General features: G+C 38.0%; 1 protein-coding gene across 1 annotated transcript in view; it reads left to right on the forward strand.

Annotated features, from left to right (window-relative positions):
- The window catches only part of LOC127531521 (zinc finger MYM-type protein 1-like), a 72,866-nt gene extending 54,185 nt beyond the window's left edge, over nt 1-18,681 (forward strand). The window contains exons 1-3 of the transcript XR_007938639.1: nt 6,229-6,856; nt 8,226-8,414; nt 18,644-18,681. The gene's annotated coding sequence lies outside the window, so the exon portion shown is untranslated. Of the gene's footprint in view, nt 6,857-8,225; nt 8,415-18,643 lie in introns of the transcript that reaches the window.
- Nucleotides 18,682-23,494: the final 4,813 nt, after the last annotated feature.

Raw genomic sequence — 23,494 nt, forward strand, 5'->3', positions numbered from 1 at the left:
CATTTCTTACTAGGATTATGGACTGAGTAATCAGACCGCTGAAGGTATGACGAGATGATTAATAATTTGGAAAATGAACGACTGACCGGTGACTAAACGAAGTTATTAAAAGGAAGATTTTGGAAGCTATTTAAGGAAGATTTCAAGCTATTTTGAGACGTCAACCCAATAATTCAGATCACACCAATGTGTTTGCTGGCTTACTTTGTTGGAGAACGGGTCACTCACGAGGTCCGGCTGGGGCTGCGTTGCCTTGAACGGACCTGACTATACGGGTCGGCTGATGCTCCGGCCGTGAAGTCTGTCGCTATGGCAACGTCTTGGCGTCCTGCCGTCTGGTAGCTGTCGATGCTTTTGAGCGCCTCTGGTTCGGTTCGGGCCAGCTGGGTGGATCTCAGCCGATGGTGGGGAGAACGCAGGAACGTTCGTCCTTCTCTGGGGTTGACTTGACCGAAAAATAGCTTGATAACAAAATAAAACCGCAGGCTCTTGTTTTGTCTCGGTCAGCAGTTTTGGCTGGAGAACAGATGAATAAAGAGCCGCTAAAAAAAACTGTCGAAGCCGTGAAAACGGGATCAAATTAGTTCTTAATTAAAAATAATTGTCGTCAAATAAAAATGGACTTCATTTGTTTAAATAGTGAGCGAAGATATCTATTCTTTGATTTAAAAGAAAAATGATTAAGAGTCGTGGTTAGCAAAGGCCAGCCCTGCTACCAGGATAAACTTAGAATAAAGAGGACAAAAGATAGTGAAAGGCGCCAAAGAAAACAAAAGAGTCGCTCGGACGGAGTTTCGGTAAGCTAGTTAGTAAGAAGAGAGCGTAAGAGTAAGAGCGTAAGAGCGGAAGAGCGGAAGAGTGGAAGAGCGAGCAACGTAAAATGGCTGGTTTTAAGGGTTTTCTCTGAGAAGGGGCGTGGAAGTGTCGGCTGAGGCGCGCATTCCTTTGAATCTGAATGAGGAACCTCCTTGGGCTCAGAGGGGAGAGATGAAACCGGATCAAATAATGATTAAAAATATTAAAACGCGCAAAAAGAACGATTTGTTTACTCCTCCATGATCCTTACAATATATTTTAAACAATCAAAGATAAAATAAACTGATTATACAAGCTAGTCTAAGAATATGTGAGTCCTAGTTTCTATTTATATGTTCGTGTGCATTCTAATGGTTGTTATATGTATTGCAGTGAAGACATGGTAACATACATTCATACAAGGCAGAATAAAACAGTTTTCACTTCTTTGAAATCTGGATAAAGCAAAGTTTTTATAGTTAATACCGTGAAAACCTCGATAATGTCATGGCATTCCGACGTCCATAGGGGGCAATGTTGAACTGTGGAAGAGATGGGTCAGGCAGACAATAAACTTTCCAGAATTAATATCTCAGGACAGAAACATGCTAGAGACGTCGGAGTTGGACTAACATGTATAACAACTTATTATTTCAACTTTAATATCTTCAAAATCGCAAAATAAACGTCAGAAGCAGGATTTTAGAAAGAGTGTCCTTCTGTGCAACAAACAGGCTGAGTGTCTTTTTGCAGAGGTGAGAAGCAGGTCATTAGAATATTTATGACCCTGCTTATCTGATGGCAGACCGGGAGAGCAGCAGAGGTCCAGCTGCGAGGACACTTAGTTCATCAAAGCAGTTCTGTCGGTGTGGACCACAAACATTTGAATGGTAATCAAATTTAAAGGTGTTAACAGTACTCTGAAAAAAAGGGTCTGTATGTGAAGTTAGAAATACATGAAAGCATACATGTCCCAATTCAATACAGGAATAGTGATAGCCTGCAAAAAAAAAGAGTCTCTTAAGCAATGTCAGAGGTCGTCATAAACATGAATCAGGTGTCCTGGTGAATGTCTCTGAAATGATGCAGGTCTCTCTCTGGTCATAAAAAAAGCACTTTGGCTGTTTACTTAGGTCTTTGGGAGAGAGAGTTTCGTTGTTATCGAAGGAGGGAATCTGCTGTGGAATGTTCTGGTCACTTAAAGTGGATGTCTTACTACCTCAGCCTGTTTGCTCCCTCGATTATTAGTTTCCCCTGTGTGTGAGTACCTCTCCTTAGCTCTGTTGTTTTCAGCTGTTTGGTTTTTGCTCTACCTCCTTAGTCCTGTTCTCAGTTATTTAGTAGTTGAATTCTCATTTAATAAAAACCCCTTTCCCGATCACACCAGTTGTCCTGTCTGTTGTGTCTGCGCCTGGGTTCTCCAACCTCCCACCGTAACATTAAATTTGATTTGAAAGCATGATAAATACACTGTTAATATTCTCCAAATATAGCAGCAATCCCAGGAGTCTGCATGGGGCCCTTTGATCAAAATTTATTCCAAACATAATTTATAAAAATTATAATTTTACATGCAAAAATGTAGTATTTACTTTTTAGCATGAACAGTAATAACAACTCTAATTAAATTTTGAAAAAAACAGTTTGCAGAAATGTGTTGTTTGCAAAAGTCAGCACTATTTAGTTCATCTTCACCCACGACCACGAATGTAACACCAGGTTAGCACAGATTTGTAACAAAGCACTCTTCTGTATAATTGTGTCCTCATTTATTTATCTACTTATTGGGATTTTTTCTTTTTTTGCATCTAACTGCCCAGGAATTTCTAGACAGCAACACTGACACTGAGTGAATTGTCATGATGAAATCAAAGAATACTAATACTCACATTCATATACTTCTGACACATTTTAAATGATTTTTTTTAACCTGGTGCTACTGAACATCTGTTATAAAATCACTTCTTCTTAAATGTGACACAAACATCTGTTTTGTGGACATGATTTCATAGATATGAAAGCAGATATTTTCCTGTCCACTACAGTATCAGTATTTTACATTTAGTCAAACCAGTTTGTGTTACTGACTGTTTAATTATCTCTTGATGGTTGATGTTTGTCTGCAAGTCTGTGGCTTAAAACAAAATTTAAATACTGAAATCTTTAAAATTCTTAAAGAATCCAATCCTTCAACCAGCTGAAACCAACTCAATCATTCATTTAGATTTTTATAATATGAGTTTTCAGACCATTAATGAAATAAATCAATATATCTGTCTTTTTTTTTTGCATAATTCCAGCAATCGAATGTTTTTGTTATTTTCTGCATTATTATATTTTTTGAGACAGTATTAATTAATAAAGTTTTATCTGCATGTTAAATGTTGACATAAAGTTTCAATATTACTCTCCTGGATCAATAAATATTTATCAGAATCTGCTGAATGAGACATGAAAAATCAAATAATGAAAATTTACACTAATATCATGGAGGAAACATGTTTTTTAGCTGCTGAATTGTTGAAATGATGTTGAATCTCATGTTGTGCTGTTTATAGACCTGCCCTCTGATTTGACTGATGCAGGAGGAGCCTCATGGAAGCATTTTCATGTGGATTCAGTTTATTTAAAGGACATTTACAGACTTGAAGACATATCAGTCACATTGTCAACATGGATCACAGACAGCTCACACTGTTGGTGGTTGCTGTGTTTGTTTGGAGTGGTGCTGAAGGTTGGAACATGGCAGAGTCTGAAGCAGCAGTGAAAAGACCTGGAGAGTCCCACAGACTCACCTGTACAACATCTGGAATATCATTTAGTAGCTACTGGATGGTCTGGGTCAGACAGGCTCCTGGAAAAGGACTTGAATGGATCGCTACTGAAGCACTCAGCTACGGCCAGTACTACTCTCAGTCAGTCCAAGGCAGGTTCACCGTCTCCAGAGACAACAGCAAAGAGCAGCTGTATCTGCAGATGAACAGCCTGAAGACTGAAGATTCTGCTGTTTATTATTGTGCTCGAGACACACAGTGACTGAAGTTGGTTGAACAGCTGTACAAAAACCTACAGTCCTCATCAGACATGAATCAAATCGTCAGTTTAGATCGTTCTCTCACACCTAAACATTTATATATATTTTTTAAACCCGTGACATTTCAGTTGTTTTTACTTAACATAGATTTTAAGTACATATTGTACATAATATCTTAATATATCATCATTCAAACTGCTTGTCAGATTGCTGCCTCTTACCTTGAACACGCTATTTGTAAAAACTCAGTCCCCAGTAATACTGATATTGAGTGAATTATCATGGTGTAAAAAAATAATACTGAAACAAACACTCCAAGCATTCAATACATTATTTCTTAAAGATTTTTTTTTTTTTTTTTTTTTTTGCCCGTTGCAGATTTATTCCGAAAAAGTGCATGAACACTTACAGCATGAAGCCACCAGAGGAGGAGCCCTCAGACCAGGAATGAATTCAGACCAGTTCACTCAGTAAAGGTCTCTTTGCGTTCAATTTTTTTGCTCCATTAGCAGCTCACTTTTTCTTGTTTGCTGTGATTCTGTGGATGTTGAAAGATTTTTCTCCAGCTTTTCTAATGTAAGAAAGACGGAGAGATGCAAAATTAAACTTCAGTTCACAATAAAAACTGGGAAAAATCATTAGATTATTAAATAAATGTATTTTGTAGGAATCAAGCCTTGAATTTAACTACTGTAGCTGTTCAAGTTCAACATATATGACAAAGATGAAGGCCAAGGCCACTCCAACTCAATTAATTAGAAAAGTACATAAATAAAATAAACGTGGCATTTAAGGAAACACTGCAATGTGCTGAAGTTACTGTAATGAGAATGAAGCAGCAGAATAAAAGGCACAACAAAACAAATACAGGAATATTTATGTGAAATCTGAAGTGAGCTGCAATAAAAGAAACAAAAGTATAAATTAATGCTGCAGTTTCTTTATCAGATATTAGAGGCTATTGTGTGACAAGTTTCTCTGTCCTCTCTCACTATAAAGAGACAAACAGGACTAATTTAAAGATTTATACTGACATCAAACATGTTTTTCACTCCTCAATCAGATGCTCCATTAATGTTTCTTTCAGATTAAGTTAATCCACACTTTCCTCCTTTTTCTCAAACATAAAAATGATGTAAAAAATCTAGACGATACATTAGAGGCTGTGCTAAATGTTCAAGTGTGGTCACTCCAGAAGACACACTGTTGATTTAAATGTAATTTATTCAACAATATGCAAATAAAGCTCACATAAAAGGAAGTGTGTGTTTCTGTGTCAGTGAGAGGAAACCAGAGCTCACATCAGTTGAGCTCCAACATCAACATGTTCTCTGCAGCTCTGATTCTGCTGCTGGCTGCTGGATCCTGTGAGGAGCTTTCACTGGATTCACACTCATCAACACATTACAAACACTCAGTAATATGATGAATGCTGGAGATAATGTTGATTTGTGTCTCCACAGGTGTGAACAGTATTGATCTCATCCAGCCAGACTCAATGCTTGTGCAGCCTGGACAGACTCTGACCATCACCTGTAGACTGTCTGGTTATTCTGTGACTGATAGCAGCTATGCAACAGGTTGGATCAGACAGCGTGAAGGAAAAGCAATGGACTGGATTTTTGATCAGGTGGGATCCAGCAGTGGCAGCTTTCACCAAAATAATGCTCTGAAGAACAAGTTCAGCTACAGCAGAGACATGTCTGCAGGAACAGTGACAATAACAGGACAGAACCTGCCCAGCAGGCATCTGATGTCAATGCAACATCAACTTGATGTCATTCATTGAATAATGACATCAACTTGATGTTGCATTGACATCAGATGCCCGCTGGGTGCAGTCTGAGGACACAGTTGTGTATTACTGTGTACGTCGCCCCACAGTGACACAAACCACCAACCGAACTTGTTGTGAAGCATGGAGGTATGGGATCCCAAAACCAGCCATTTATAGGGGCTGACCGGGATCTCATAGAAGGGGGTGTTGTGAAGCACAGAGATATGAGATCCCAGAATCAGCCACAAAGGGGAGACTCTGACAGAACAACAGCTAAATAAGGGAACATTGTGATGTTATAACCTGTGATTTAGGATCAAATTATGCCATAACCTAATGAATGTGTTTGAACTAACCAAGTGTCTATTCATACATTCTTTAATGTTGAAACAGTGTAAAAATCAGAAGAGCAGCTCACTGTGAAAACTGATGTTTTTGATAGATTTGACTAAAAAGAGGAACTTATGCGTTATGAAATGGGAATGCTTTTAAGAGTTTTGATTTGACTACTGTTAAAATAAGAGGTTTTAACTTGGTAATGAGGTGAGAAGTCAGGAGTTAAGTGAACTAGGGTCAAGTGTTCACAGTAAAGGTCACTAGACTCAAAATAGATCGGGTTTTTTTTAACAAGTCTGTACACATTGTCCAAAAGATTGCACAATGGGATGCCAGCGACAGTTAGAGGCTGACATCTGCTTTTCCATTTCCTGATCAGGAGCCTGTGCTGAGTTGCAGACAGGAGAGATCAGGGGGGGCAAGATGGGCTGTCTGGACAGTCCAAAACAGACAGTTTCAGTTCCTTAAAAGTGGAGGTGATCATGCGGTCAGTGTATGGGGCAAGTGTGCGAGTTGGGAGGGGGTAAAGATACAGTAAACTATAAATTACATCTGATCGAGATGCAAGTTGGGAAATTGTTGTGGGTATCTGCCTGGGTGCAATCCAGACATCAGTCTGAGCACAAGGGATGATTACCACGTAACTCGGACGGGAATTCAACATGATCTGCAACGGAATAACTGTTCTGATGGAATTATGGACCAAAGTACTGCGTTTCCTGCAGTGTTGGAGGATTACTGAACTGTGATCTGGAAATAATGCTGTCTGAAGGAACATTACTGAACTCTATTTTCCATGTGAGGAATACTGGACCAAACAACAAAAATGGATAAATGCAGATCTAAATCTGGTCCGGAACCCCGTCCACTTCCCCCTGGGCCCCGGCAGGTCTCAAACACTTGTCGGGTTTCAGGTGAGCAGTTGACTACGGCCAAGCCGGCTGCTCTCTCCCTCCAAATTATGTAATCTGGGTGATTATTACTCTTCTTTTAGGAAAGCATAATACCAGTTAGGAGTTGGGATGAGTGATTTGAAATATTATCTAATGTTTGATTATTTGTCTGATGATTTATTGGCTATGCTTTTGCCCTGCTAAAACTATATTAATAAAACATTTTTCCTGCAATTAAAGACAACAAATTGCAAGTGCTATTTTTATCCCTGAATGATACTTATACATCTAGCTCTGGATGTAAAAAGTCAGTTTACAGCGTGCATAACAAGAGTAAAGGTTCTGAAAGGTTACCTAATTAAAGGGGCCACTGGCCCGGTATAAACATATCCTCGAGGTTGTCTATATGTCCATAACCTCTGAATAAACCTAGCAATTTACCAAGTGCCAGATCTATGAGAGGAAAAGCTGCCGTTAACGGGCGTGTCTGGTGATTAAATTTAGCTATACCGAAGTGGCTACTCGGTTAAATTAATTATCAGAGGAAGCAGGGATAGGCATCTGGATGAAGGCAGTGAGACAGCTAGGCGAATTTTCCTCGTTTACCAGCTTAACAGTTCTGCAGCATCCCTCTGAGTAAGATCTCAGGGGGCAGTAGAACTGGACCTGTAGGATGGAGAGCTGGTCCAGTGATTCCCTGACAGCTGAATAAGTAAATTAGGGGGTCACTGGCCCTGAGGATCGACAACCTGCACAAAAACTCAACAACCAGCAACCACACACATGTTTTATCTGTAGACAGTTACTTATTTATTTACTTACAGTAAATAAATTATCTCAAAGAAACTTTACAAATCATTTTAAAGGACTCACTGATATATAAATATACTAAAAAACATACAGAGAGCACAGCTTATATAAAGTAACATAAGTGTTTGCAAATACACAAGAAAGTACACAACATTAGAAAACTGAATCTTTTTTTCCCTCCTTTTGAGTGGATTTATTGTCATTGTTTAACTCCACAAAAGGGGTGTCAACATTTTATGAGATTAATGCATATTTTAGTCTTGCAGCCAAATATTTTTTTTAAATGCGTGTGTGTTAGCATGACAGGCTCTCCCTGAGAGCGAAGCTTATATTCTTTATTAGAATTCCCTAATAAAAGCCAGGGAGGGCAGTGCTACACCTCAGTGATGTGCAGGGGAAACAAAGGGTGGAAAACTGAATCATTGACAACACATTTATAGTTTCCAGGAATAGAAAAGCTAACAGTTGTTTTACTGGTGTAAGTATAGAAATATTTTATGCTGCATTTTAACATGTAATGACATTAAAATATCATGTATGAAGTCAGGAGGTGATTTCCATGTGTGTGTTCATTCTGCAGATACAATAAGTGAACAGACATTTCTATTGGCTTCTCTTGGACCAGCACTGATGCTTCGTATGTTCTATGCAAACTCCATGAGCGTCCAGCTTTAAAAACATCAGACTGTCAGCAAAGTTCACAGCACATCAGTTTCACCTCCAACCATGTTGTCTGTAGCTCTACTGCTGCTCTTTGCAGCTGCATCCTGTGAGTCTCTTTGGATTTGTCACAATCTGTACTTCATTCTTTGCAGAATGACTTGATCATTCAACATTTTCTTTTTCAACAGGTGTGAAGTGTGAACAGTTGACTCAGCCACAATCTGTGACTGTGCAGCCAGGTCAACGTCTCTCCATCACCTGTCAGGTCTCTTATTCTTTGGGCAGCTACCACACAGCTTGGATCAGACAACCTGCAGGAAAAGGACTGGAGTGGATTGGAATGAAATATACTGGAAGCTCACACTACAAAGATTCACTGAAGAACAAGTTCAGCATCGAATTAGACTCTTCCAGCAAAACAGTGACTCTGAATGGACAGAATATGCAGCCTGAAGACTCTGCTGTGTATTACTGTACCAGACTCACACAGTGACACAAATGATCAGTAGACCTGAACAAAAACCCCTCAGTGTCTGAACACTTGTAACATGAAGCCACCAGAGGAGGAGCCCTCAGACCAGGAATGAATTCAAACTGTTCATTCAAAGTTTAAAATGTGTCTTCTTTGTTTGACTCACAGAATTTTGAGATTAAAATGATGAAAAACAAAGCATTAAGAAGCCCCTCATGTCAGCAAAGTTCATATTTTAGCATCCTGGTAGCTGAGCTGTGAGTTTCTCAAAACTGGTTGTTCTCAGATTCAAACATTCAAAGTTATCTGCAACTTCAAAGCTTTAAAAATCTATGTATGAAAACACTGAAATTAGACACAAGTAGAAAATTTATATAAACTAATTAAATGTAGCTGGCTATAACAACAACAACAAAAACAAAAAGAATGCAAATATCTCCATCAATATCCATTGTTTCACACAGTTTTTATTTCTGACTGAAAATTGTTCCGTTAGTTTCATCGTATGGAACATGAATCATTACAACATCCATGTAAAGATATTTTTGAACGGTTGTTTCTGTTCTCTGGCATAAAACTGAAAGTTGTGAGGAAAATAACAGGATAATATTATGAACTGATTTGTCCAGAAGTTATGTTTACTTTAATTCATTCTGTCTTGTTAAAATATTACAGAATTTTAGTTCAGTTCCCTCCTTCCTGTGAGGAGGAGTCAATGCAAATCTCAACATTTTTCCACGGCTACTTATTCAGCTGCAGAGAGGAAAACAGAGAGTTGGACACTTTGTGGAAGATGATGGACTACAGGACAGGACTGCTGCTGTTAACTCTCTGCTGGGCAGGTGAAGGACTTCAACAATCCTGATTTGACACGACTCTTACATGAGTATGAACAGAATTCATTTGATGTTTTCTTCATGTCTTGGCAGGTGCTGATGGTCAGACTCTGACAGAATCTGAATCAGTGGTTAAAAGACCTGGAGAATCCCACAGACTGACCTGTACAGGATCTGGATTCACATTCAGCAGCTACAGGATGGTCTGGGTCAGACAGGCTCCTGGTAAAGGACTGGAGTGGATCGCTTATATAAGCACATATAGTTCTCCTATCTATTACTCCCAGTCAGTCCAGGGTAGATTCACCGTCTCCAGAGATGATTCCAGCAGTAAAGTCTATCTACAGATGAACAGTCTGAGGACTGAGGACACAGCAGTGTATTACTGTGCCCGAAGACACACAGTGAGAGACAGAAATAGAAGAGTGGTACAAAAACTACTTCCTCTTTTAATCACCACCATGGAGACGGCAGTGTAAGGTTTAGTGACAACAGCACGAGAGAAACAAGTCACCTTTTATAGTATGTTTATGTGACATTTATCAAATCAAATCAAATCAACTTTATTCATATGGCACTTTTCATACAGTACAGTAACACAAAGTGCCTCACAGAGGATAAAAACAAGAACAACACAATATAAAACACTATGAGAAACCCGAACCCTCCCACCCCCACCAAATATACACACAGATACACAAGCACATATACATTCACACACATACGTAGACATACGAACAGACATACAGACCCACACACACAAACATACCAACATACACACACCCACATACACCATCTGTCGGTAAGAGATATAGAGGAGACATGGCTGGGCACCGAAATCCGAGGTGAGGAAGAAGCTCCCTTTGGGGGCCACGCACACCGAGAGGAGTCATGGACCATGACTGCAGGGGAGCCGACACAAGTACCACCCCAGCCCAGGCAGACAAGAGGCTCCACACGAAGGTGTAAAGCTCTCCAGCCACCCGGGCCAGGGCCATCCACGGGCCAGCACCCTCATCAGTGGACCAGAATCAACTCCAGGTGTGGTAGGTCCCCAGGAGGAAACACTGGAAAATCGAGGGACTAAAACAGTAAAACAAAATAAAAGGTATGGAAGCTAAAACTGAGGATAAAAGAATAGGATGTATAAAGTAAAATTTATATATAAAATAGTCATAAAAACTATAAGAATAGAGGTCAGCTTAAGAAATTATAAAGAGTTAAAATGAGTCAGTTAAAAGCCTGATTAAAAAGATGGGTCTTGAGCCTCTTTTTAAAAACATCAACATTCTCTGCGGCCCTGAGGTTCTCTGGGAGGGTGTTCCACAATCGGGGGCCATGATAACTGAATGCCGCCTCCCCGTGTGTTCTAGTTCTAACTTGTGGTATCGTTAAAAACCCAGCACCAGAGGACCTCAGGGTCCGCGAGGGTTGATAAAATAAAAGTAGTGCAGACAAATAAGAAGGCCCAAGACCGTTAAGACACTTATAAACTAATAAAAGAACCTTCAAATTGATCCTGAAGTGCACGGGGAGAAAATGCAGCGATTTTAAGATAGGTGTAATATGCTCCCGCCCTCTGGTCCTCAACAGCACACGTGCAGCTGAATTTTGTAATAATTATAAGTTATGCATGCTCTTTTTAGGAAGACCAGAGAGCAGGGCATTACAGTAATCTAAACGACAGGAGATAAAAGCATGCATCAGCACCTCCGTAATGGCCTGAGAGAGGAACGGGCGGACTCTAGCTATCTTCTTGAGATGGTAAAAACCAATCTTTGTTATGTTTTTGATGTGTGGAATAAAAGTGAGCTCAGAGTCAAAAATCACTCCCAGATTTTTGGCTGATTTTGAGGGTTTAAAATCCTGTAACTTTGGTAAAATTTTCTCCCTCTGGCCTTCAGGAGCAATAACTAAAACCTCTGTTTTATCCCGGTTGAGCTGCAGGAAGTTTGCTGCCATCCATGAGTTGATGTCTAAAATACAGTGAAAAAGGACATCAATTGGCCCTGTGTCATCAGGAGACACGGCGATGTACAGTTGCGTGTCATCAGCATAACTGTGGAAGCTGACGCCGTGCCTCCTGATGATGTCCCCAAGGAGCAGCATGTAAAGATTAAAAAGAGTTGGACCTAAAATTGACCCTTGGTGAACCCCACACTTTGTCTTATGGGTTCCTGAGGAACATGTATCCATACTTACAAAGAAACTTCGGTCAGTGAGGTAGGACGTGAACCAGTTAAAAACAGTACCAGAGAGGCCGACCAGGTTCCTCAGTCTATTAAATAAAATGTGATGGTCTACTGTATCAAAGGCGGCGGTTAGATCTAGTAGAACCAAGACTGTGAGATTATGGTTATCTAAATTACACCTGATGTCGTTTAAAATCTTTAAAAGTGCTGTCTCTGTACTGTGGTTCCTCCTAAAGCCAGACTGATGAGTCTCTAAAATATGTTTCGAGTTTAAAAATTCATTCATTTGATTAAGAACAAGTTTTTCTAGAATTTTACTTAAAAATGGTAGGTTGGATACAGGCCGGTAGTTATTTAAAACATTAGGGTCTAGATCACTCTTCTGCTGAAGGGGCTTCACCGCCGCCGTTTTAAAGGAGGTGGGGAAGACACCCGTCTGAAGAGAGCAATTGACCAAATACAGCAGCTGTTCCTCAAAGAATCCATAGAGTGTTTTAAAAAATGGTGTGGGAATTGGGTCTAAAAGGCAGGTCGTGGGCTTTACCTGGGAGAAAACTCGACCAAGTGTCTTCGCATCAACCAGGGTAAAACTCTCCAGGGTTTCCTCAGGTACAGGCAATGATCCAGGTGTTAAAAGCTGTTGGGATAAAAGAGTGGATCTTATGTCATTGATTTTTCTTCTGAAGTGGTCTGCAAAATCCTCACAAAGGGCGTTATCCGGTGTCTTGGAGGATCTTTTAAAGTTTTTGTTTATTAAAACACCAATTGTGGAGAATAAGACTTTGGGATTATTTTTATGGTCATGAATTAGGTTTTGGAAGTGGGAGATTCTTGCTTGTTTGACTGTGTTATTGTAAATTTTGAGGTGTTGACGTAGTATTTCATAGTGAACTGTCAACTTTGATTTCCTCCATCTCCTTTCAGCACTCCTGCATTCCCTTTTAAGTTTTAAGTTTAAAGAATTTCCAGAAGATTTTAATCTTTGAAGAAAGTTTAAAAATCTAATAATTAAAGTCTGCACACATGTGGACAGAATATTGACATGTTGTTAGAGTTGAATTTGTAAATACATTTATCATAATCGAGCCTTAGAGCATTAACTGTGTGTGCATAGTGTTTTACATGACTATTTTTATAGAATACCACTCACTCACTTCTACCTGCACATCTCTCTCTCTCTCTCTCTCTCTCTCTCTCTCTCTCTCCCTAGTCTCCACATCCCAGTATATTTCCACTCTTTCAGCTTAGCACACCCCTTGTGTAACTCGAGCTATTTCTTATCTTATGCCATGTCTTCATTTCTGCTTGTGTATAAAATAAACCTTGTATGGGAGCAGTCTTTGTAGCTCGCACTAACGTGTTACACTGTGCTGTGTTACCCTTGCAAGTAAAATTACTGTTTCCGTGTGTTTTTCTGATTTGGTGAAGATCTTCTTATGTTATGTGAGAGCTCTTAACAGAGTTTCTCCCTGACACATGTTGATGCAGTAAAACAAATAATAAATTTATTTCTGTCTGCACTTGAAGAAAAGCTCAGTGAATTTATTTCTGTGCAGGTTTTTGTCATTTACAATCAGTAAAAAATACTAATGCAGTCATATTAATTCTAAACCACACCAGATGATGTTCTCTTTGATTTATATTTCAGACAACCACATACAATGCTACAAGGTTCCATTTTATTTAAATGATCCTGCAGCTGCTTTATTTCATAACTTCCAAATGAAACCATTTAAGGTGTTTCATATGAACCTGCAAACCTGTAACCAGCTACAATGAGCTTAAATTTTATAATATTTAGATCATCTGAACACTAACTTCAGTGTGTAGTAGGTGTAGGTGTAGCTTAAAACATCATTTAAATATTGAAATCTTTGGAGTTCTTAAAGAATCTAGTCCTTCAACCAGCTGAAACCAACTCAAGCATTCATTTAGATTTTTATGATATGAGTTTTCAGATCATTAATGAAATAAAATCAATACATCTGGGTTTTTTTTTTTTGGTATAATTCCAGAAATCTATTGTTTTTGCTATGTTCTGCATTATTATATTTTTTAAGACAATATTAATTAATAAAGTTTTATCTGCATGTTAAATGTTAACAAAAGGTTACAATATTGCTTTCATGAATCAAAAATATTTATCAGAATCTGCTGGATGAGACATGAAAAATCAAAACTCAAAAATCAAATAATGAAACTTTTCAATTGTCCAATGTCATGGAGGAAACAGATGTTTTTTAGCTGCTGAGTTGTTGAAATGATGTTGAATCTCATGTTGTGCTGTTTATAGACCTGCCCTCTGATTTGACTGATGCAGGAGGAGCCTCATGGAAGCATTTTCATGTGGATTCAGTTTATTTAAAGGACATTTACAGACTTGAAGACATATCAGTCACATTGTCAACATGGATCACAGACAGCTCACACTGTTGGTGGTTGCTGTGTTTGTTTGGAGTGGTGCTGAAGGTTGGAGCATGACAGAGTCTGAAGCAGCAGTGAAAAGACCTGGAGAGTCCCACAGACTCACCTGTACAACGTCTGGAATATCATTTAGTAGCAGGTGGATGCACTGGATCAGACAGGCTCCTGGAAAAGGACTGGAGTGGATCACAATTATCGAAGATAACAGTAACAGAATCTATTACTCTCAGTCAGTCCAAGGCAGGTTCACCGTCTCCAGAGACAACAGCAAAGAGCAGCTGTATCTGCAGATGAACAGCCTGAAGACTGAAGATTCTGCTGTTTATTATTGTGCTCGATACACACAGTGCTTGAAGTTGGTTGAACAGCTGTACAAAAACCTACTGACTCCTTCTTACTACATTCACAGGCCCCAGCAATAATATAAATGCATTTTTAAATTTTTTTGCTTTAATAATAATATACTTCTTTTATGTCACGTAGTTTCTTTTAAAAATTCTTTCAGAAAATGTGATTACGATAGAAAAGCAGCTAAATTTCTCTCTATGTACTGTAAGAACAAAGGAAATGCTTCATCAATAGAGCAACAAACACACTTTTCTTACTGATCTTAGATGTGTGGTTTTCCAGCACTGGATGGGATGAATGCTTAAAGCTGCTGCTTGTCATGTATTTGTATGTTTACTGTTGGAAACTCCTTCAATGTCAGAAGTGAGAGTGTGATTAAAGACTGATGAAACATTATTCCTGCAGGATTAAACAGTAATAGACTTCTGTGTATCACAGGTGAATGAACTATTCTTGAATGTGACTGCTGTTCTTGTTTCAACCTCTAGAGGGCAGACAAAGACAGCTTTAACGTCATGGTGATGAGTTATTTTCTAGTATTCATCACCTCCTGCAAACTTTTATGACAATAAATGACCTCTGTCACATTCAGCTGTGCACCACTGCTTCACTGTTTACTGCTTTTTTGTTATTATTGTTTTTGCATTGTTATCTCTTTCAAGATCTTCAAGTGGCTAATGATCCTACAGCTGCTTTATTTCATAACTTCCAAATGAAACCATTTAAGGTGTTTCATATGAACCTGCAAGCCTGTAATCAGCTACCATGAGCTTAAATTTTATAATATTTGGATCATCTGAACACTAACTTCAGTGTGCAGCAGTAGGTGTAGTACAGAAAATATGGAAATAACTGGATGAATACATAAATGCTGCTGTTAATAAATAAACAGTTAAAAAGGCTTCAATCATGCTTTTTAATTTGTTGAACAGCAGATATGTCAAAATGTGTCTTAAATTTGATTTGAAAGCATGATGAATACTCTGTTAATATTCCCCAAATAAAGCAGTGATCCTCATCGTCTGCATGGGGCCCTTTGATCAAAGTTTATTCAGAACTTAATTTATAAAAATTAGAATTTTACATGCAAAAATGTAGTATTCATTTTTTAGCATGAACAATAATAACAACTCTAAATGAATTTTGAAAAAAATGAAAATGTGAAATGTTGGTAAAACAGTTTGCAGAAATGTGTTGTTTGCAAAAGTCAGCACTATTTAGTTCATCTTCACCCACGACCACGAATGTAACACCAGGTTAGCACAGATTTGTAACAAAGCACTCTTCTGTATAATTGTGTCCTCATTTATTTATTTACTTAATTTGATTTTCCCCCCCCTTTTTTTTGCATCTAACTGCCCAGGAATTTCTAGACAGCAACACTGACATTGAGTGAATTGTCATGATGAAATCAAAGAATACTAATACTCACATTCATACACTTCATACATTCATACACTTCTGACACATTTGAAATGATTTTTTTAACCTGGTGCTACTGAACATCTGTTATAAAATCACTTATTATAATCTCCTTAAATGTGACAAAAACATCTGTTTTGTGGAGATTATCTGATAGATATGAAAGCAGATATTTTCCTGTCCACTACAGTATCAGTATTTTACATGTAGTCAAACCAGTTTGTGTTACTGAGTGTTTAATTATCTCTTGATGGTTGATGTTTGTCTGCAAGTCTGTGGCTTAAAACAAAATTTAAATATTGAAATCTTTGAAACTCTAAAAGAATCCAATCCTTCAACCTGAAACCAACTCAATCATTCATTTAGATTTTAATGATATGAGTTTTCAGACCATTAATGAAATAAAATCAATATATCTGTTTTGTTTTGTTTTTTGCATAATTCCAGAAATCTATTGTTTTTGTTATTTTCTGCATTATTATATTTTTTGAGACAATTATTTATTAATAAAGTGCTGTACAACATTTAAAAGCATTAAAAATAAGAATACCAATAAAGTTTTATCTGCATGTTAAATGTTAACATAAAGTTTTAATATTACTCTCCTGGATCAACAAATATTTATCAGAATCTGCTGGATGAGACATCAAAAATCAAAAATATAAAATCAAATAATGAAACTTTTCAATCGTCCAATGTCATGGAGGAAAACAGATGTTTTTGAACAGAGTTGTTGAAATGATGTTGAATCTCATGTTGTGCTGTTTATAGACCTGCCCTCTGATTTGACTGATGCAGGAGGAGCCTCATGGAAGCATTTCATGTGGATTCAGTTTATTTAAAGGACATTTACAGACTTGAAGACATATCAGTCACATTGTCAACATGGATCACAGACAGCTCACACTGTTGGTGGTTGCTGTGTTTGTTTGGAGTGGTGCTGAAGGTTGGAGCATAACAGAGTCTGAAGCAGCAGTGAAAAGACTGGAGAGTCCCACAGACTGACCTGTACAACGTCTGGAATATCATTTAGTAGCTACTGGATGGCCTGGATCAGACAGGCTCCTGGAAAAGGACTGGAGTGGATCGCTTTCATTCACCCCAGTAGTAGTAGCCATATATCTACTCTCAGTCAGTCCAAGGCAGGTTCACCATCTCCAGAGACAACAGCAAAGAGCAGCTGTATCTGCAGATGAACAGCCTGAAGACTGAAGATTCTGCTGTTTTATTATTGTGCTCGAGAGACACAGTGAGTGAAGTTGGTTGAACAGCTGTACAAAACCTACAGTCCTCATCAAACATGAAAAACATCCTCAGTTTACATAATTCTCTCACACCTATACACCTGTTTTGCAACCAGTGACATTTTTAAAGATATTCCTGAGAAATAATTGTTACGAAACCTAGATTGTAAGAACATATTCTACATAATACCTTAATATCTTGTCACTGAAATTTGTGCACTTGCTGCTCTTAACTTGAACGCAGTATGTGTAAAAAAATTTTTTTTTGAAGTTTCGAGTATAATAGTGTCCTAATTTTAATTTATTTAATTCAGTTTTTGCACCTAGCTGCCCAGGGATTTCGGGAAGAAATACTAATTCTGAGTGAATTATCATGGGGAAATAAATAATATTGAAGCTAACATTCCAAACACTCCTTACATATTTTAAATATTTGTTTCAGTCTGATGCTACTGTCATCTGTGTCTCACAGGCAAGTTGGAAATAAGCTACATTTCCTACAGTGCTCATCAGACCTTTCTCACATGAAAAACCTTATAAATGAACGAGAAACTTCATTTTTGGTACCACTGACTTTTTAGTTGGGTTTACAGCCACAATGATTAACATCAGTTTGAATTCCTGAACATCTTACAAGCAGTTTCAGGTGTGACGCTGGATCTTTATCTGCAGTGAAAGGCTGCATGCAGATAACAGACGCTGCATTAAAGCGGCAACTAAATGAAAGCATTTAGTTAGAGTCACTTTACATTAGAATAGAAAGATCTGTTTGAGAGATTCAGATCTCGTTTGTCGTCTGATTGTGCCCAACAGGGATTCAAAGTAAAGTTTTGCAATCAAGCTATGCCAGAAACGAGTGGCTAACGGAAGTGCCAAGCTTAACCGGCTTTTTCTGCTGGCCATGTCTCCTATTTGACCGTCTACCGGCTCCCTGACAACCCTGGAGCACTTAACCTCTTTTTTATCACTGAAATGAATGAGAAGTCGTAGAATAAAGGTACTGTAACAGTAGGCTGATTTGTTTACATGAAAATAACAGTTAAAACACCGAATCTAATTTGTTGTTCACACTGGCTTCCTCGGTAATTTTGGTCACGGGCCGCCACTGGTTGAAACATTGCTCAAAGTTGAGAGTTTCCTTTGCTTCATATGTTGGATTCTATGCAAACTCAGTGGCCTCCTTTGTTACTCCAGCTATAAAAACTTCTCATCAGACTGCAGAGTGGAGTTCACAGCAGCACAGGTTCACCATAAACCATGTTTGTGTTTGCTCTGTTTCTGCTCTTTGCAGCTGGATGTGAGTCTCTTAGAACATCTGTATATTTGTCATCATCAGCAGTTCTTCTTTTACAATAAATCTGATCATTTGTCACGATGCATTTTCTTTTTTTAAACAGGTGTGAAGTGTGAACAGTTGACTCAGCCACAATCTGTGATGTGCAGCCAGGTCAACGTCTCTCCATCACCTGTCAGGTCTCTTATTCTGTGAGCAGCTACTACACAGCGTGGATCAGACAAACCTGCAGGGAAAGGACTGGAGTGGATTGGAATGGTAGCAGGATCTGCAACATACTACAAAGATTCACTCAAAGCAATTCACCCTTTCCACAGACTCTTCCAGCAAAACAGTGACTCTGAATGGACAGAATATGCAGCCTGAAGACTCTGCTGTGTATTACTGTGCCCGAAGAGACACACAGTGACACAAATGATCAGTAGACCTGAACAAAAATCCTTCAGTGCCTGAACACTTGTAACATGAAGCCACTAGAGGAGGAGCCCTCAGACCAGGAATGAATTTAAGAACAAAACACTGCTATTCTTTCCATTTTAAATTAATTGACACAGCGACGCTTTCTTCATCAGTGGATACAGAATGATCCAGTTCTTATTCCACTTATTCCACTCCCATCTGCTTAAGGCCTGTTCATCTGTCTTGTGTGGCCATCTTGCCACTGTCATTAACTCCTCTCTCTCCTCTGGTCTTGTCCCCTCTGCTCTCAATGCTGCTGCTGTCACCCCCATCCTGAAAAAACCCGAACTGGATCCATCTTCTCTCACAAACTACAGACCCATCTCCAACCTTCCATTTCTTTCCAAGGTCCTGGAAAGGGTTGTTGCTGCCCAGCTTCAGTCCTTCCTGTCCACTCACTCTCTCTATGAAGCCTTTCAGTCAGGTTTCCGTAAGCATCACAGCACTGAGACCGCCCTCCTGCGTGTTGTGAATGATCTTCTCCGGTCTGCAGACAAGGGCTCAGTCAGTGTCCTCCTGCTCCTGGACCTGACTGCAGCTTTCGACACGGTCAACCACTCCATCCTCATCTCCCGTCTCTCCTCCGTCAGCATTTCTGATTTGGCTCTTCACTGGTTAATGTCATATCTCACCAATAGAAAACAGTTTGTCACTCTTGGTCCTCACAAATCCTCCACCTCACCGGTCACATGTCATGTTCCCTAGGGTTCAGTTCTTGATCCGTTGCTCTTACTCATTTACATTCTTCCCATTGGTCACATCATCCGCAAACACGGCCTCAATTTCACTGTTACGCTAACGATATCCAGCTATATCTCTGCTCCAAATCCCCCACTGACTTCCCTTATCAAAAACTCTCTGTTTGTCTGTCTGATCTCAAATCCTGGCTCCATCACAACTTTCTTAAACTTAACTCTGATAAAACAGAAATCATTCTTATTGGATCCAATCATTAAATTCTCCCACTTCTCCTTCTCCATTGACTCTGTCCCTCTTACACCCTCTTCAACTGTTAAAAACCTTGGCATACTTTTCAACTCCACCCTCAGTGTTCAACCTCACATAAAGCAGCTGTCTAAGACTGCCTTTTTTCACCTCCGCAATATCGCACGCCTCCGCCCTTTCCTCATTTAAAGTACTTCAAAGCTTTAAAAATTCTACACATGAAAACATTAAAATTAGGCTTGAGTTTAAATTTTGGACAACCTAATGAAATTTAGTTGACCATCATAAATAAATAATAAAAATGGCAGAAACATTCATTTACACCTGCAGAATATTTTTACACCAAGAACAATATTCTCTGCTTTTTTGCACTGTATTCTCACTCTAGCAGTTGTCATTTTGCAATATTGTGTTTGTATCTGTATATATACATAAGATATTTGTGATGTAATGACAGATTCACCAAAATCTGTGTTAAAACAATTTCTTAGTTTAATAATGCATTAAAGATAAAAATACAAATTACCATATTACCAGACCAAAAAAATCACTGCAAAATAATACCACAGAATACAACAGGAGTGCAGTCTGAGTATGATGAATAAGATATATCTGTATTTATATTTTATATTTTATTATACTTAATAATGTTTGGATTTACAAGAATTGGAAATTAACACAACTCATTTTTAACCCCAGTAAATTTTAGCTTAAATTTCGCTGGAGGACAGGGAGCTAGTGGAGGTTCTGAAGGATGGAGGTAATGTGACCACAGGTGTGAGTGGGAGCAGCAGAGTTCTGGGTGTATTTGAAGTTTCTTGAGTGTTTTGGATGTTGTACCAAAGAGAAGACTGTTGCAGGAGTCAAGCCTATGTGATGAATGACTGGATGAGTGAGCTGCAATAAAACAAAAGTGTAAATGAATACTGTAGTTTCTTTATTTAAGACATCAGATGCCAGAGTGTTGGCCGAAATTTACAGTAAAACAGGCAGTAAAGTTATTTCTATGTGCACTAAAAGAAAAGCTTAGTGAATTTATCTATATGTTGGTTTTTGCCTTTTTTGTGGTATTTCTTCAGAATAAAAGAAGAATTTAACCAGTAAAATCATTCTAAGAGATTTTCTTAATTATTAGATTTTTATTTCTGACAACCACGCACTTATTTCAAATGCACTAAATATTGCAAACACACATGTGAAAGCATGACATACCATAGATTTGATCTCAGCAAAACAATACTTTTTATTTTTATTGTATTTTATCATGTGTTTGCATTTATAAGCAACTGTCTCTTTTTATTTTATTTGTTGTTTTTCATCCTACAAAGTTTCATTCTTTTTAAATGATCCTGCAGCTGCTTTATTTCAGAGCTTCCAAATGAAACTATTTAAGGTTTTTCATATGAACCTGTAAACAGTTATAGCAAACTTAAGTTTAACACTTTGATAATCCCGAACACTAACATGTGCAGCAGTAGGTGTAGTACAGAAAATATGGAAATAACTAGATGAACACATTAAGGCTGATGTTAAAAAATAAAGAAATAAAACGACTTCTCACATATTTTTGAATATGTTAAACAGTATATTGTCAAAAATGTGTCTTAAAATTTGATTTGAAAGCATGATAAAGACAGTTAATATGCCCTAAAAAAGCAGTGATCCTAGCAGTCTGCATGGACCCCTTCTATAATAATTATTCCAAATTTAATTTCTGAAAAATATAATTTTTTTTTTGTAATAGCATTTATAAGTGCAGTGTTCATTTATTAGCTTCAGCAGTAATAACAGTCCCAATTCTTAGCATTTCTAATAAAAATTAAACAATTTGGTCTTAAAATGTGAAATGTTGGTAAAACAGTTTGCAGCAACGGCAGAAATGTATTATTTGCAAACTCAGCACGATTTAGTTCATCTTCACCCAACCACTAATGTAACACCAGGTTAGCAGGAACAGTCATAAAAAAGCAGACTCCTGTTACAAAATCACTTATTGAAATCTCCTTAAATATGACACAAAGATCTGTTTTGTGGAGATGATTGACAAATAAGAAAGCAGATATTTTCCTGTCCACTACAGCATTTTACATTTAGTCAAACCAGCTTCAGTTTCAGTGTTTAATTTACTGTTGACGGTTGATGTTTCTCTGCAATTCTGTGGTTTAAACATAATTTCACAGCCTGAAAGAATCAAATCCTTCAATCAGTTTGAAACCAAGTCAAGCATTCATTTAGATTTTCATGCTGACAGTTCACTGACTATTAAAAGAAAAATTTAAATTAAGAAATGTCTAGTTTTTGTTATTTTTACATTCGTGAAGTTTTCTGGACTTTATTCATTAAATTTTATCCTCCCGTCAAACGTCAACAAAATGTTATTGTTTAACTCATTGAAATCAATACATTTTTAACAAAATCTTCTGGATGAGACATCAAAAATGAAAAATTTAATCATGAAAATTTACACTACTCTAATATCATGGAGGAAACATGTTTTTTAACTGCAGAGTTGTTGAAATGATGTTGAATCTCATGTTGTGCTGTTTATAGACCTGCCCTCTGATTTGACTGATGCAGGAGGAGCCTCATGGAAGCATTTTCATGTGGATTCAGTTTATTTAAAGGACATTTACAGACTTGAAGACATATCAGTCACATTGTCAACATGGATCACAGACAGCTCACACTGTTGGTGGTTGCTGTGTTTGTTTGGAGTGGTGCTGAAGGTTGGAGCATAACAGAGTCTGAAGCAGCAGTGAAAAGACCTGGAGAGTCCCACAGACTCACCTGTACAACATCTGGAATATCATTTAGTAGCTACTGGATGGTCTGGATCAGACAGGCTCCTGGAAAAGGACTGGAGTGGATCGCATACATTAGCAGCAGTAGTGGCAGCAAATCCTACTCTCAGTCAGTCCAAGGCAGGTTCACCGTCTCCAGAGACAACGGCAAAGAGCAGCTGTATCTGCAGATGAACAGCCTGAAGACTGAAGATTCTGCTGTTTATTATTGTGCTCGAGGCACACAGTGACTGAAGTTGGTTGAACAGCTGTACAAAAACCTACAGTCCTCATCAAACATGAAAAACATCCTAACTTTAATTCTCCCACATCTAAACATCTTTTTTTTTGTAACGGAAATAACTCGATGAATACATAAATGCTGCTGTTAAAAAACAAACAGTTAACAAGACTTCACTCATACTTTTAAATTTGTTAAACAGCATATGTGTCAAAAATGTGTCTTAAATTTGATTTCAAAGCATGATAAATACTCTGTTAATATTCCCCAAATAAAGCAGTGATCCTCATCGTCTGCATGGGGCCCTTTGATCAAAGTTTATTCCAAACTTAATTTATAAAAATTAGAATTTTACATGCAAAAATGTAGTATTCACCTTGTAGCATGAACAATAATAACTGTAAATGAATTTTGAAAAAAAAGATGAATTAACAAATTGGTTTCAAAATGTGAAATGTTGGTAAAACAGTTTGCAGAAATGTGTTGTTTGCAAAAGTCAGCACTATTTAGTTCATCTTCACCCACGACC

This window comes from Acanthochromis polyacanthus, chromosome 21 (genome assembly GCF_021347895.1).
Source record: "Acanthochromis polyacanthus isolate Apoly-LR-REF ecotype Palm Island chromosome 21, KAUST_Apoly_ChrSc, whole genome shotgun sequence".
NCBI classification, from domain to species: Eukaryota; Metazoa; Chordata; class Actinopteri; family Pomacentridae; genus Acanthochromis; species Acanthochromis polyacanthus.